Source organism: Amblyomma americanum, chromosome 4 (genome assembly GCF_052857255.1).
Source record: "Amblyomma americanum isolate KBUSLIRL-KWMA chromosome 4, ASM5285725v1, whole genome shotgun sequence".
In the NCBI taxonomy this organism is placed as follows: Eukaryota; Metazoa; Arthropoda; class Arachnida; order Ixodida; family Ixodidae; genus Amblyomma; species Amblyomma americanum.
The window spans coordinates 135,144,603-135,160,846 of record NC_135500.1 but is presented as its reverse complement, the minus strand read 5'-3'; the positions used below and the strand labels follow the sequence as shown (position 1 = coordinate 135,160,846).

The 16,244-nt window shown below is 49.5% G+C and overlaps 1 protein-coding gene across 2 annotated transcripts in view; it reads left to right on the top strand.

Moving 5' to 3' along the window:
* The first annotated feature begins 8,215 nt into the window (after window positions 1-8,215).
* Window positions 8,216-16,244, top strand: part of LOC144128374 (paired box protein Pax-6-like) — a 62,598-nt gene continuing 54,569 nt past the window's right edge. For both annotated transcript variants that reach the window (XM_077661737.1, XM_077661736.1), the window contains exon 1: window positions 8,216-8,496. The gene's annotated coding sequence lies outside the window, so the exon portion shown is untranslated. The remainder of the gene's footprint in view (window positions 8,497-16,244) is intronic.

Below are 16,244 nucleotides of genomic sequence, written 5' to 3'. Positions count from 1 at the left end.
CGGCGCGGTTCAGGTGTCCGCTGAGATGTGAGACAGATACTGCGCCATTTCCTTTCCCAAACAGCCAATTCAATTCAAATACACGTACGTGCAATAAAAGAAGATCAAGAATCGTTTTTTATTCAAAGTCAACTGAATGTACATGGCTACTCGGTGGCGGTCGTCTCGTTATACGTTCTCTACCGAACGTGGAAACAGAGGCGACCGTGGAATTGAACAGAATCTACTTGGTTGGCGGCAGCAGGTAGGGCCAATTCTGGTCGAGGTTCATGCACACCTAGAACCGTGCTTGGTGTCACGGCTCCTGACATCATACTGGCGATCAAGTCACCCTACATTTGCAGTCGTTTTCATCTCCACCTATCATAACTTAAGTCCTCATCAGTTTTTGGTACTGCAATGCGAGTGCGGTAGGGGAGAGATTACTGCCTTTTTACTCCAACATATAGACGCATATTCGTGTTTAGAGTGCACCGTCTTCTATGATTATTTGGAAGGCCGCAAGACTGCTTCTATATAGGTATAGGTGTTATTTTATGGGGGAGGAGGAGGGGAGGTTGTAAGTTATTGTGAGCTGTATATCTCGTACCCTCGAACGGGAAACTTAATCGCATTAGACTTCCCTATTTTAAAAATGATGCGTATTGCGCAATGTTCTATTCGTATAACCTCGAGAGTGTGCTTTTTCCTCCGTGTTCTATGTCCCTTCTAGACGTCCAGTTTGCGCGTTGCTGTCAGTTTTCCTGTGCCCTTAATGCGGAGACGTTGTTGACTTTCGTAAGGAGTTTCTGGCTCCTTCAGTACAAAATGGACTTGCTCTTTCACCGCGCATATGCTGGGCGAAATTTCTACACAGAGCTGTACGTATTTCCTTCTTCCTTATATGACCCTCGGGCCTCTAAGCACCAACCCGTCTCGCCAAGGCGTCTTGCCAAGATAAACAAGCCGTCTGAACTGGCACTTGGGACCTTTACTGATTGTTTATAAGACGCCTAGTGAAGATGTGCAAGATGACTGCTTGCAAGACATTTCTAGACGTGTTTATACGGTTCGTAGCCATATTCTGGCTCACCTTATTCTGAACTTTACTAAACTACAAGATGTGTTGTTAGACATTCTGTGGAAATCTCGAACACGAATTCTATGTGTCTATGAAGGGCTTTGAAACCCCCTGCAGCTGTTCAAAATTATTAGTTTATTCGCTGCTATTTTGAACAAAATTGCGTCTCGAATAGGTCGTGCACTTGTAGATGTTTTCAGCACCACTGCCGGACAGTGAAATAAATACAAAACATTTTTCATGTCATGTAGTGGTGTTGACAACAAAGGGACACCTAATTACATTATTTGCTGGCATTGCAACAGCATTAGGAAGCTGTTGGTGCATTTACGCCGAGTTTTGTGATTATTGCATGGTTGCGTTTGCGGACACCTACTCGTCTGTCGATCTGCACAGAACAAGGCATCTCTTCGTGTCATCTGGCTGGTGGGGAAATGTCTCCCCGAAGGTGTCTACAGAGGTGGCGACAGGGACGCAGTGAAGATGCATCGAAAGTATACTTTGTCACTAGCGGTCTGGGGGCGTCACCTCCGGTCCTAGGAATTGTGTGACCGGCGACGCATTTTTTTCTTTCGATGAGGTTCTAATTCAGTCTCATTAATAAATATAAACATAGGTGTTTCTTGGCTACATGGCCCTCATTCGAGTGCGTTGTTGAATTCTTTTAGGGCGCAAAGCTTGCGGCTATGCGTGCATCGTGTGTTAGAAGTGGAGGGGGGGGGTGCAGAATACATGCCCAAGGAGGAATTATGAAAAGGACATCCGCAGGGTCGCTTGTGGTACCAAAGGCAAGATATTCACGCACGCTGTGACATTTCGCACTCTAAAGCAATGCTATTTTCTGCCACACAGACGAAATAAATCATGCTGGCCTATTCCTGCGAGGCATGTTATTTTTGGGGTACCCGGACATGCGGAAGTATGGGGCAACCTCAGGGCCGATGAGGCCGCCCGAGCTTACACGAACCGAGCCTCTCATCCACTCAGGCCGGAGGGGGCCTCAGAAGACCTAATGCCCACCTTCTCAGAAGTCACCAATTGCTACAGGGGGGTAAGGAAAAGATATCCGGAACCGCACTCTAGCCTGACTCAGGAAGAGGCGGTCATATGGAGGAGGCTTCAAACAGAAACCCTGGCTAATCTTTTCATATTAAATAAGATGTACCCAACGCAGTACAGGGACACGTGCCCCAAATTCGGAGGTAGACCCACGGTCTATCACAACGTGGGAGTGCAAGGACAATTATAGTTTCCATAATCAGAAAGAACCGTGTCGGGAGCAGTGGGAGGAAGCGCTTTCCAGTCACAATCCAGCCTTCCAACGAAGGCTGGTACAACGTGCTGTGAAAGCTGCCAGATCCAATGCGGCCCTGGAACAGGGGCTCCACTCGCTGAAGAGGGCGAAGACATCGCAAGATGAAGACGACCTCTGCACTCTGAAGTGTATAGAAACTAGAGCAGTAAAGTTTATGTTGTTGTTGTTGTTGACCTCACACAATGGCACAAAGTTTATCCCATGCTATGCTATCCTCTTCGTCTACTTCGCCCAGCTCCGCGCGCATGCATTGCCATCGTGGCAGGCATTTGAAGAGAAGACTGCACTGCACCTACACTGCACCCTGATCAACACTGCACCTACGCAAAGTGGAAATCAACATGCCGTATATACCAATACTGCACATGAAGAGTCACCGCGGAGCTGCACGGTAGGACCCGTTGTAGTTTTCATAGATATATAAGCCCTGGCATGTACAGCGTTGGCCAAAAGTCTCCGGGCCGCATGGTTTGCTTTTGAGTTCTACAGTGGAGCCCCCTTACGGCACCCGTGGTAATCAAAACGCCTTGAAGGTGAGGACGAGGGTTCTCACGTTAGAAAGATGCAGGGATGGTTATCCTCTGCACGGCTGAAAAAATAAACCAAGTGGCTTAAAGAGTTTTGACGAAGGCGGTACAGAAATATAGACGATGTTTATTCGAGGTTCACAATGAATTCTTTGCTCGGCCACAACTGTCTCTCCCACTGCGGTAACGTTCTCTGTCTTCTTTATCCGGCTGCCCTGAGGTGCAGCCGAAACTTTCTGCGCGAGCCTCCATGTACGTAATCGCCCTGCAATTTATTATTTGTACAGATTTTCTTTTATGAACTGCTATTACGTTTTTATAGCACATGTATCTTGCGATGTATGTGACGTCATTTTGACCCCTAGGAAGGGTGAATGTATAGGTTCAGTAACAAAGCATATAGGACCGGTCTGAAATCTGGAGCTATCTGCTCCAGGAGTTTTACGCTCGAGCAGCTGACTTCCACGCATGAGCATAAATACCCTTGAACCCAGCTACTTGGTTGAACCGCACTATCTTCAAAGCTGTGTGCTTTTTTACTGTATAGGAATGCAGTCAGCCCTCGTAAACACTTGCCGTTCATCTCTGACCTCTTAAGAGGATCGAGTGCTGGAATCTGCTCTAAATGGTTTCCTTCAGAACTTGAGCGCGTTTGGCGGTCTTGTGAGTATACCAGCAGCAGCGTTTCTGAATCTTAATCTCTCGAGATTAGGGCGTTAACCCATCACATGACTGATTTTTTTTTTTTCACACAGGGCTCCGAAAATACGAGTGGAACACGCTTGCTTCATCTGCAGCCTCAGTCAGCACGCACCTAATTGTGTTAAAAGACTTGGGTAGCTTTGTGCAGATAATACTGCGTAATGTGTATTTCTTTTAAACTGGTCATCTTAATTTTGTGGTGGGTTACAAGCAGAGGCGTAGAAGGTTTAACGTATAAGTGATAAAGCTGCACGTGCAGAGCCGCCGTAGTGGACGGCTCCGGGAGTAGTCTGACCACTTGCGGTTGTTTAATATGAACTCACATCGCATATCACGCATGCATTTTCGAATTTCGCCTCCATCGAAATGCGACCGCCACGGCTGAGTTTGGGTCTTGCGACCTCGGGTTCATAAGCCGAACGCCACAGATGCATATGCAATGACCCTCAACAGCAAGCTCTCACTTTTATTGCAAATTTTGCATTGTTATTGGCTTCTCTGCATCCAATGTTTATTTTCCACCAATTCTCTCTGCAGTACAGGCTCGTTAAAGTCATGCAATGTATATCTCACCATCGGCGTCATTATGGTCAGCTAAATTGCGATGCCTTCAGCTAAGGCAAACGCTTCTTTCATTGATATCTAATTATTCATTCCCTGTGATAACGCATGTGTTCACAAATAAAGACCAAACTTGTTGGCTCAGTTCGTTAGGACACAACACAACGTCGCGGGTTGCAGTGCCGGCCTGTGGCGGCCACCATTTAGAGGGGACAAAATGCAAAAAAATACCCTGTACTGACTTCTTGGCATACGCTGAAGAATTTCAGCGCATAGAAATAATTCCCATGCCGTCCATACAGCTTTCGCAGCCCATGTGAATGTTTAGGAAGTGAAAAGCTATTAACTATGCATAAATATGTAAGTATGACCCCTAAATATAGCTCTAAGTATATATACAGAGTGCGTCGGTGTTGGGCACAGCGTTCGAGCTTTGTGCTGCAGAAAATAAAAAAGCCCGATCAGGCAGCAGCATATGGTAAGGGTGTGGCATGTAGCTATGTCCGGGCATCCGGAGACAACACTTAAAGATTGCTGCGATCCTCCAGTGCAAGTGGTTCGTGCATGATCAAAGCACGCTTGAGGCTTCACAAGCATGCATGCTTCATCCCTGCGCAGAATACTCGCGCTTGCTTTGAAGGCCGGCAGGTGCACGCCAGCAAATAGTGAAGTCCACTAGTCTGCTGCCTCTTTCACAGTTCATCACAGGCAGTGCTGCCATATTTTCTGCGTCATGAACAGCATGCTGTCCCACTTTTCGCGCAAATGGGACGCAGGAATCTGAGCTGCCGTTGAGTGGCCCTGCAGGACACGCGCTGCAGTTCGGCAGATTATGCTTTAATTTTGATACACGTTTTGAAACGCGGTCGGACAACGAGGAAGGCTGACCAGGATGCATTGAAACATGCTCACAAAAACTTGATATGGCGATTACGTCCACATGAACGGTACGGCTATATACGTCCTCTGACGTGTATATCTCAGAGCTTCCTATGTGCCATGTGCACGGCGCCTGCTAGGAGTGCAAACTCCACTGTGGCGTGGTCGAAGCAGGCGACAGACAGCGTTCTGTAGCACAAACAGGAATTCGGACTTCTGTACAGGTTGGGGTGAGCAAATTCGATACCCTATGTACAGTGTAGACCTCCAGTGTACGCCACGACTGTCATATGTGAACGGCACAACACAGCCCAATGTGAAAATTCTGCTTGGTGATGCCTGCCGTGGACTGTTGATGTAGTTTGCATTCAGTGCACATTTTGTGTCATGGCCAAGGGTGCATTTAGAGCACATTTTTTACAAATCAAGATTTTCACTTCAACTGACTGCAGCACAACAGGCTGGGACACAGGGAGATAGGAGAAATATAAGAAAATAGGTGAGGCAAATCTCGACCGGACGCGATTAGGACACGAGCAGTTTAAATTAAAAAAGAAACGTGGGGGGGGGGGGGGTACTAATTTAGATTATCCTTAAGCATATAGAAATATAATCCTATTGCACGCATTATTTTTCTATTCTTTTTAAAGCGTGAATTGGACTTCCCTCTCCCAAAGAAAGCGGACTCCCACTGGGAACAGAACTTTGCGGTACATTCAGTGTGCACGTGCTGCTTGCTTCGCATTCGCCCCGCACAACCGCACCGCTTCCTCAAAACTCTATATTAATCGAATTTGGCGGAAGCCGCACCCGGTCGTCACGGAGCCCCGCTCAACCTCACCCATCCCACCACGATGCGATCTTTCTTTCCTCCTCCTGAAGGGAGGCTTTCCTGCAAACAAAACCGCTCTCCTTTTCTTTTCTTCGTTCATACTAAATTATTAAAATTGGCTGTGCCTGTCTACTTCGTAATACTGCGAATGCAGTTTGTCGGATTGGTGCAATTAATGGTTTAAATACGCATTCAAAGGGGAAAATATATACTAACAAACACACAAGAGTCAGATTGTATGGACTCACGAGTAGGTATTTTAAATATGTATATGCAGTCAGAAGCCATGGTCGAAGAAGTTTTTCGACGTTCGTTCTTCCCATTTCTTGGAAACCTTCCAACAAACCCTTGCGTCTGTATTGAAGAAAAGATGGCTTTGCCGCAATTTGCTCCATATTGCCGTGAAGCCAACAGGCCAGTTTTTTTTTTTCGGCTTGTTTTGCAGATTTACTGCGCTCAGAATGGTTAACTTTAAGGGTGTTGGTAATTAAAATGTGCATTCTACGCACCGCATTCACTCTCAAGGCCGTACGCGTCCGCTTTCAAGCTTTTGCTCCTATTTTGACTAAAAGGTGGTTTTGCCGCAGGCCACTCCCGCTTGCCGTGAAGCCAGCTTGAATTGCGCAAAAATACTCTAATTTCTTCATGCAGGCTTCCTGCATTCAATACGGTTTTGTTTAAGCATCTTTTCATTATTTCTTTCTGAACGCTCACTACCAGAATTTGCATGGTGATGCGCTTAAAGTAAACATTTAGCTTCAATTACGCTGGACGTGCCCTCCCGAAGCATTACAAAGATGCAGCAAATCTTGCTAATTATGTACAGCAGTGAATGAATCTGGCACTTGCATAAGAGACACTTCTTGTTCACTAATACTCAGTTGCGAAAAACCTTCTGTGCAAGTTGCTGACATTCAATGTTTTTCGAAAGGTCTTGGTCTGTGCAAGAATACAAGCAGCCTGCTATGTCGAACAATGTGTCAGTAATGACCGCATCAGCTATCCTTCGCAAGCGATAACCACTACGCTATGCATCGTTAATGTACTCGGGTGTGGTATGCCCACACTGGCTCAACGTACAAAACACATCTTTATGTCGATCGAACTTGCGTGCGCATTGCAAAACGTCGTTAATGTCAAATTCCCACAACGTCTCTGCGTCTAATGTCCGGTTTAGTTTAAGTTACCCCCAAATGAGTTTTCTGTGCTCCCTGCGCGAGTAGCTACTTATACCATCAGCAATGTCTGACAATGTCTGACAATAAACCGAACCTCGCTTCTAAACACGCCATTGCCTTTGGTGTCGTTATTTAGCACGTGTTTCCACGCCTCCTGTCTTTTTCACCTGATTTATACCTACATGCGCCACGTAATACCTGAAAGTCGGCGGTTCGCTTCGTGTTACGAAACTCGGCACTCGGTGTGTCATAGGTTAATTGTAGTATTTGTAGTGCGCGAGGTGCGCAGAAAACAAAGCACGCACAGTACTAATTGCAACATCTTGATGGCCGCCACACTGAAGGTCATCGCACCGAGCCGCATGCTGCTACAGCTTCCTCCAGTACGGCGCACGATAACACAGTCGAGGGGTCGCCATTGCAGCCTTGCACGCGCACAAAAGTCAAGACTGCGCGTAGCTCGAAGCTGCTGCTGCTGCTGCAGGGTCCCGTGTAGCGTAGCAATGGTGCGAACTCGGTGGGTCCTTTAACTGGACAGCTGCCGCCGGCCTCAGTGCAGTTGTTAACAGCGCTGGTCACTTCGCCACCGGGCGCGAACTCCAAGCACGAGACGCAGGTTGCGGCGGCGGCAAAGGCCCCCGGGCTAGCCCCGCTCGCGCACGCACACACGCACACACACGCACGCACAGAGACGCACCGGCGCGGTCCCGAAGCCCTGCGCAAAACACGGCGTTTATCCACGCTGCAGGAGGCAAGTGGCCAGCTAGGGAAGCGGGCGCGCTTTTGCCCCCGCAGCCCCGGCGACTCCTGTCCTGCGACGGAACCCCCCCGGCGACACAGTCAAGCGCCGATGTCCCAGCGGGCGAGAGAAGTCCCCACTCGGGGTGAGAGGCAGATCCCCCCCCCCCCTATCCCCCTTTTCGTTGACAATTCAGCCCCCCTTTTTCAAACGTAGACGCGGCGGCCCCCCACCCCTGCAAAGGGGCGGTATTTGGAAGGCGGTGCTCGCGGCGACCGCGCGCGGCTCCCATTGGAGCGCCGCGGTAATGAGATGCTTCGTTTGCAGGGCGTGTCCGCCGCATGTCGTGGAGAGGGCGAGGGCTGACGTCACGCCCGCACGCAGCGCTCCATTGGTCCGAGGCGGCGATTATCTGAGCCGACAGCGTCGGCGGCCGAGCGCGACAGAGCGGGGCGACCGGCGAGTTCGGGTCGGCGAGTTCGGGCGTGAAAGCCGTTGGGCGCGGGCCGCTGTCTCTGGCCAAGCGTGCGACGCTCTTCCCACGGCCCCGGAAAATTCGCGGCCGCCGACCGGAAGGGGGGTCCGAAGCGACGACCATGGGCGCGGCGGGGCGGCCACGGCTCGGCTGAGACGACCAGGCCCCGCTGCGTGGTGGCGGCTCTCGCCCGCTGTCGTCTGCTACGCCCCCACTACTGTACGCCAGGTGAGCAGACGACGGCCCTTCTTTTCTGCGGTGGCGTGACCCCCGACCGGCCGATGGCGTGACCCTTGCCTCTTTTGTGTGGGGTGGCGCGGTGTCGATACCGCCCCGAAAGTGGCGATCAGCTGTTTTTGAACGTAACTGCGGTTCGCACGGTTGCGCTTTTTCGACAATGCGCTTTGCACGTGGGCGCGCGATAATTGCCGTGACTTCGCGTTACTAATGTGATCCGTACGTTTCCCGGTCATTCACATCACACGCCGCCAACCGATTGTGCTAGTGGACCGTCATCCTTAGACCGTCCAAGCAGTACGAAGTTCAGTTAGGTACAGTTATATGGCTGCATAGATCAGAATACTTTTTTGCGAGTAATCTGTACTTGGGACTGCATCAAAATTAGCACCGTCCGTAATATCGTAAGAGAGCGGGCTGATCCAAAACTGAGCGTTTAGTGAATGAATGCGGGGTGTCGAGCACGGGCAGTCTTCGTGGGTATAATGGAGAGAATCCTGCAGTGGTGTCGTCCCCTCTCCCCTTTGCATGCAGCGTAGTCCTCATTCATCCGCGTAAAAGGGTGTCGTCGGGCATGAGCGCATTAAAACGCCGCTCTTCCCGCTTCCATTTGCTGATTGCACGCCGGGCCAAATTGTTTCCTCTTCGTGCGCACTCCATCATATCCGGGTCTGAGCTGTCACGCGGGCCGAACGTTCCCGAGGTATACGCGCGACTCCCGCGACCGACTTTATATATTCTCCCCGTTTGCGCAGACAGCTTCATCAGTCTGTGCTCAGCCCCTGACACATGCGGGTAGGAGCGCGAAGGTGCGAGAGGACGCGTTCGAAGGCTCATCCGTTTAACTTTGCGTCAGCCCTTGTCCGCATATTTTAAACTTTGTTAATGTATCGCGTGTCTCGGAAGCTTGTTTGGGGCGTGAGCACAGGTACAAAAACGCGATTAATAAATAGCTTGCGGTTGCACCATGAACTGACGAAAACCGCTTCCCTCACCCTGATATCCCCTCTCCTCCGCAATCTGTCCCTTACCACCATCTCCTGGGCTAAATGATCTTGTGAGTAGTGCTCTTTCCGTAGATATGTACTTTTGGGACTGTCGTGTCTTGTTTAGGGGCGTCGCGGTTGCAGGCACAAAGAAGGCGGAAGCAAGCGAAATAAAAGAGTTACAGGAGCTCTTAGCGGCTTGTCGCAGACGACGTTAATGGGTACATCTAGTTGCGCCTTGCGAGTCCTTTAAGGTCTTCATTCTGCGATGATGAATCACGTATTCGTTATTCATCGCAGACGTGCCTTCGCACGCGGCGAAATGCGCATTTATATATATCTTTTTTTCCGGTGGACTATAGTGCAACTTCTTCAACACCACTCTTGGCTGATTGGCTATCGTTGTATACACTCCAAACATGAGATTGTTGCCTTCATATATGGCTGCATACAACAACTTACTGAACAATGTGTTGCATGACACAACGCTTTTCCAAAGGCCTTCTTACCTCTCAAGTATGCTCACATTTGCTGCTTCCTACACAGCGCACTCCATATATAGGTATTAGGTATGTGTTCTTCCTCCTTACCACTGTTTTACTTTTCCCTTCTCTACACAACAATATGGGCTTGATACTGATTTTGTCATGAGGATATGTTTATTGTTCTGGGTCGTATGCGCAGAGCCTTAATTTGAACCGTGGTCCACAAGTCTTGCACGCGACGCAATTTGTGAGATGGCGATGTTTCTGCGACCCCTCCCCCCTTTTATTTTCTTGCCCCTGCCTCCGACTATATTCATATCTGTTTCGTTATTGTGTTTTCCTCTCTACTTGGTCTGCGACTGTCACATGCATATATCTTGGCATAGTATACACACAACACGCTGCATGGATTCAGTGTTGCTCTATATACAGCGTGAACCGACTCATATTGTTCTTAATTCACCGCTTATGCACTACTCTAACATCATCTCGCCTTTTAGGCCAGTGCTGTTCTGCAGTTATTTTGTTATTTTAACAATAAACGTATCCTGTAAGCAAAGTAGTGGCCATCCATGTTATGCAAAACTATGCCGGAATCTTGACAAAGTGAAACAAGACACAGTCGCTATGCTCACGAACAGACAGAGTAATTCATATTTCGTCTTTATTTGTTATTCTGACAGCATAAATTAATGCCTGCGGCTGCTCATACATGTAATTTTATGGCGCATTATTGGAGGTGTTCATTAGCATGTAAATGTTGGCCAAGCCGAGTGGAGAGGCTCTCATATAGTTGTCTGATGCTCGACAGCATAGTTATTTCGCACCTAACGCGGGCCAATCAATCAGAATTTAAAGAATTCGCATTGGGGCAAAGATGATAACGCAATGTTAAGTGGCCTGTGTCGGCCCGGCGTAAAGGTGCATACACATCACTGGACTGCACACTGTGCAACAGCGATATTTTTTTCAATGCAGGTTTCTTTATTTTTCTTACACTAAACAATTCACGGCAGCATAAAGATGCTTAGACATACGTATAAAGCAGATGACCAAACGAAATGACTGTATTGGAGTATATATGCATTGCGGTTATCTGCATGACAAAACTCAAGTTCGACGTTCACATATACGTCCGATTACCAAAAAATAACGCGACGAAAAAATAAAACATTATTTGAAGGCTAAATACTTTGGGAAGTTTTCCAAAAAATCCAATGTTCAGCACATAAGTCATAAGGGAACTTCGGGGGGATCACATATGTCACAGAAGTTATATTATTCGAAAAAAACTTGCAGTAAGATTCGGGAATGAACTAAATTATATAAGGCTGAAAGAGGAGTGCAATTCCTCGCTGCTACTGCGCATGTTTGCGCGCGTGTGTGCTTAGGTGGATGTGAATTTGTGTGCACCAACCGATGGACTTGGGGGATACCAGGTGGCGGCAGTGCGGACAGGCGTCCGGAATATTGGTGGCTATCCGAGGAAAACTTGGCGCCCAAACGTTACCAACAAGCACCACTTAGTTAGAGTGCCGCTGTCATGCAGAACACGCACACTAATCAAATTCACAAACTCATTTTGCCTTCTCGTTTCAAGATCGTATAGTAAAAGTGTAGACTATTCCTCTGCAGCGGTTGGACGTCACTATGGACGGGCTTATGCAGCTCACTACGAACCACTTTACTACGCTCTATGCAGATATCTGGTCACATGTTAGGACTAATGAAAGCACCAAACTATCAGCTTATACACCTTTCTTTGACGCCTAAATTTTCAAGTGTATATATGCCCGCAATATCGTTAGCGTCGAATCCGAAGCCCCCTGCAGCATCGCAAGTGTATATAAGAGATCGGTATTGTGGGGGCACATACCATCAAGGGGGGCAAGTGAAAGCCGCCAAACATCGAACCTCCCCCGATATATATATATATATATATATATATATATATATATATATATATATATATATATATATATATATATATATATATATATATATATATATATATATATATATATATATATATATATATAGCGCCCCTTTTCCACAATCGCTCCGCGGCCGCAATTGATACCACGACCAAACCACTCCACGCGGAATATATAGATTTGTGGCGCGTGCGCCATGGGCGATATGCGCCATACACGTGCAAGCACGTGAACGCAGGCACCGCTGAAAAGCGAAGATTGATGGCGACGTAAAGGGGAGGCTTGGGAACCGCGACAGTCGGACTTCGCGCTAGTGTGTATGCATGCGTGCGTTCGAAGAACAGGAGAGGGAGAGAGAGAGATCCGAGGGGTGATGATGGCTGCGGGATCCGATCCCGCAGCTATATATATGTATGTATACATATATATCTAGGGGCTTGGTCCAAAGCGCGGCGCGAACACCAACGCACTCACGCGGATCACGTGTGCGTCGCAGCTTGAATGCTGCAAGCGATGCGTGCGTGTGTGCTGGGGGGGGGGGGGGGGGGGGGACGCGGGACGAAAGGTTGCCGGAGGACTGGTTGCAGCGAGGGGCGATTGTGTGGGCTCCCGGGTGTTTGGAAGGGATCTGAGGGGAAGGATACCCGATTTTCGGGGGGATGCGGGGAGAGGTTGTCTCCCTTTCTTCTTTATAATCCTCCCAAGTTTTCGCTGCTTTCGTGTACTGACGTGAAGTTTTTGTGTGTTTTAGTGTTATTAGGCAAAACTGACTACAGTTCACATCATTTTTCTTCCCTTTCCCGCCGTTACTCTCCATTCTCTTGTAACCCTGTAAAGCTCGCTTTCCCCCTTTAAAACTTAAGGGGAAAGAAACGACTTAGATTGGTCGAAACGTGGGGTCCAGTTAAAGCAAATTTGCATTGGAGAGCATCTCCGGATACTCGTAGCCTAAGTATTCGCAGCTTGTGCTCTGTATATACTATACGCTCGCTCCACTAATTCCGAATGTTAACGAACTGCTGTCGAAATCGCCCCGGCTCATATATGTTACCTGTGTTCCTAAACTCTCGAACGTGTTTCTAGAAACAGTGCAGCACATCCTGTTTGACCCGCCGCGGTGGCTCAGTGGTTAGAGCGCTCGGCTACTGATCCGGAGTTCCCGGGTTCGAACCCGACCGCGGCGGCTGCGTTTTTATGGAGGAAAAACGCTAAGGCGCCCGTGTGCTGTGCGATGTCAGCGCACGTTAAAGATCCCCAGGTGGTCGAAATTATTTCGGAGCCCTCCACTGCGGCATCTCTTTCTTCATTTCTTCTTTCACTCCCTCCTTTATCCCTTCCCTTACGGCGCGGTTCAGGTGTCCAACGATATATGAGACAGATACTGCGCCATTTCCTTTCCCCCAATACCAATTATTATTATATTATTATTATTATTATTATTACATCCCGTTTGGGTGCATATATCGTAAAACAAACTCTCGGACCCACTGCCTTGAAAGGAGAGAAATCCTATGGATATATGAGCACACCTTCCCAATCCATGGAGTCATCAGTGCCAGCTGGTCCGTCAGGTGAACACGCGAAGCTCTCCACGTTGGGGCGTAAGGTCCCGTGGAATGGGGAGAGCATTTCCTTCTCCCTCTGCCCCGTTGTCGGGGAAGAAGGTGTTGATTGCGACAGCTCTGTTGCTCCCAACCGGTGCCTTTGTGCGTGCTTCATCTCTATGTATAGAGTGCGTGGTATGCAAGTGGTTGAACATCCGCCCCGCATGCGGGAGGTGCGGGGTTCGATCCCCAGTGCCGCCGGGAGCCCACCGGTGATACAATGGGTACAAGCTTTCCCCCGGTCTGGTGCTCGGCTTCGTTAGGGTGAAATGCTTGGGAAATGGGTCTTTGACCCCACTTTGAGAAATGGAAAATGCCTTGTGCCATGGCGCTCTTTGGCCATAGATGCCCTTGCGCCATAATAATAATAATAATAATAATAATAATAATAATAATAATAATAATTGGTTTTGGGGAAAGGAAATGGCGCAGTATCTGTCTCATATATCGTTGGACACCTGAACCGCGCCATAATGGAAGGGGAAAGGAGGGAGTGAAAGAAGAAAGGAGGAAAGAGGTGCCGTAGTGGAGGGCTCCGGGATAATTTCGACCACCCGCCATAAAACTATAAGCCTGCCTGCTTTCTTAACCAGAATTTACATTCCATCGAAAATAAGAGAAAAGCAAAGCCCTCCTTCCTATACCCCTAGTTCCAACCTCGCTCGACAACAAGAAAAAAAAAGTGACTATAATCCGCGCATGAGAATTTTGCCTGCTGCGGTGCGGTCGCACACATAGTGAGCTGCCGGCGAGGAGCACTGACGGCTCTCGCTCGGTGGAATTCCGGAGGCCACTCGCGGCTTCTCCTTCCAAAGTTGCTCTCCTTTATCTTTTACTTTCTCGAAGCACTCCCCTCGCGACAAGTTGTCGCGTGTATACGAACTCGAACGTTGTCCCGTCTTATTTATTTATTTGCTCGCTCCTAGTGAGGAGTGCGACGGCGGAGGCGACAGTTGGTCAGTCGCCTCGAAATCGCCCCCTTATCGACGGCCGCATCGGAGTGCTCTGGTCGACGAGGAGGCGGAGAGGGGGCGCTGATGGGGGCAGTGTGCGCGCACGCTCTGTCGGGCGCCTCACCGAAGTTGGGTGCAGCATCGTCCGTGCTGTGCTGTGCAGAACGACAGCCCACCGGGAGCCACAGGCCGGATAGTTGCCTCCGCGAGGACACGTGCAGTTGGTGAAAGTTTGGCAGTGCATGGTCTGATCAGCGAGACATAATGGCTGCGCGGCGCATACCATGCCGAGTCTTTTGATATCGAAGGATGCTGCTTGCGTGCGGCTGTGCAGAAGTGGATATCAACACTAGGCATTGTGTTTTCTGTTTCTCGTTTAAGGCTGCAGACGAAGTGTGGTTTTTCACATGCAATTTTTGAATGGAACTGCGCAGAGACAAGGGACGAATAGAATGGACAAGACAGGCACTGTCCCTCGCTTGCAAGTTCACTGACGCGTCGGGTCACCGAACTTGGAAACAGTTCTGTGCGCGCACCCGTGAGCGTATGACACTACCGGTCACCGTGTTTCAGTTGCGCTTGAATGCGGTCAGTGCCACGAACGGCTCAATGAACTATTGCGATAAAAGGCTCGGGCTTGGTTGTGCCCTTAACAATAATAATAATAATTGGTTTTGGGGGGAAAGGAAATGGCGCAGTATCTGTCTCATATATCGTTGGACACCTGAACCGCGCCGTAAGGGAAGGGAGAAGGGAGGGAGTGAAAGAATAAAGGAAGAAGGAGGTGCCGTAGTGGAGGGCTCCGGAATAATTTCGACCACCTGGGGATCTTTAACATGCACTGACATCGCACAGCACACGGGCGCCTTAGCGTTTTTCCTCCATAAAAACGCAGCCGCCGCGGTCGGGTTCTGCCCTTGCCAGATACATTTATGGGGGCGAGCATCAGAACACTATATATACCGCTTCAGGGCCGCGTGCCTTCCATCAGTTGAGTGGAGTCGCCGCGGTGACTCAGTGGTTACGGCGGTCGGCTGCTGACCCGAAAGACGCGGGTTCGATCCCGGCTGCGGCGGTCGAATTTCGACGGACGCGAAATTCTAGAGGCCCGTGTATTGTGCGATGTCAGTGCACGTTAAAGAACCCCAGATGGTCGAAACTTCCGGAGCCCTCCACTACGGCGTCCTCATAACCTGAGTCGCTTTGGGACGTTAAGCTCCCATCAACCAGTTAAGTGGAGGTCATCCGGGATAGCCGGACTTGATCCAGTATTTAGGGCTGTGTCCTCCACCATCTGAGTGGTCGTTACCCAAGGTGAACAGGCCTTGGCTGGTCACCAGACCCAGGTCTTCCCCGCCAGTCGATTGGCGGTCGTTTTGCACAATCCGGCCTTGGGCTAGTTTCCGGGACCAGGTGCTCTGCACCAGCTGAGTGGTTGTTATCAAGTACAACCAGGCCTAGGCTTGTTTCGAGGGCCGGGTATTCTCCACCAATCCAGTGGTTGTTATCCAGGACACTCAGGCCTAGGCCAGTCTCGAGGGCCACGTGTTCTCCACCAATCGAGTGGCGGTCATTCTGCTTCACTGTGTCGTTGCACGGAACTCCCAGGACAAGCCCGTGTGCGCTGCGGGGCAACAGTGGCAGCCAAGTCGCGCGACACGAGGAGGTGCCCACCGGTGGAGAGGGGGACGATGAGGTGCGGTGGGAGAGAGCACCTGTCACCGGATATGACATGCGCTAATTGCGTCTTGCTGCGGACTGCACCGTGGGCGTGTGT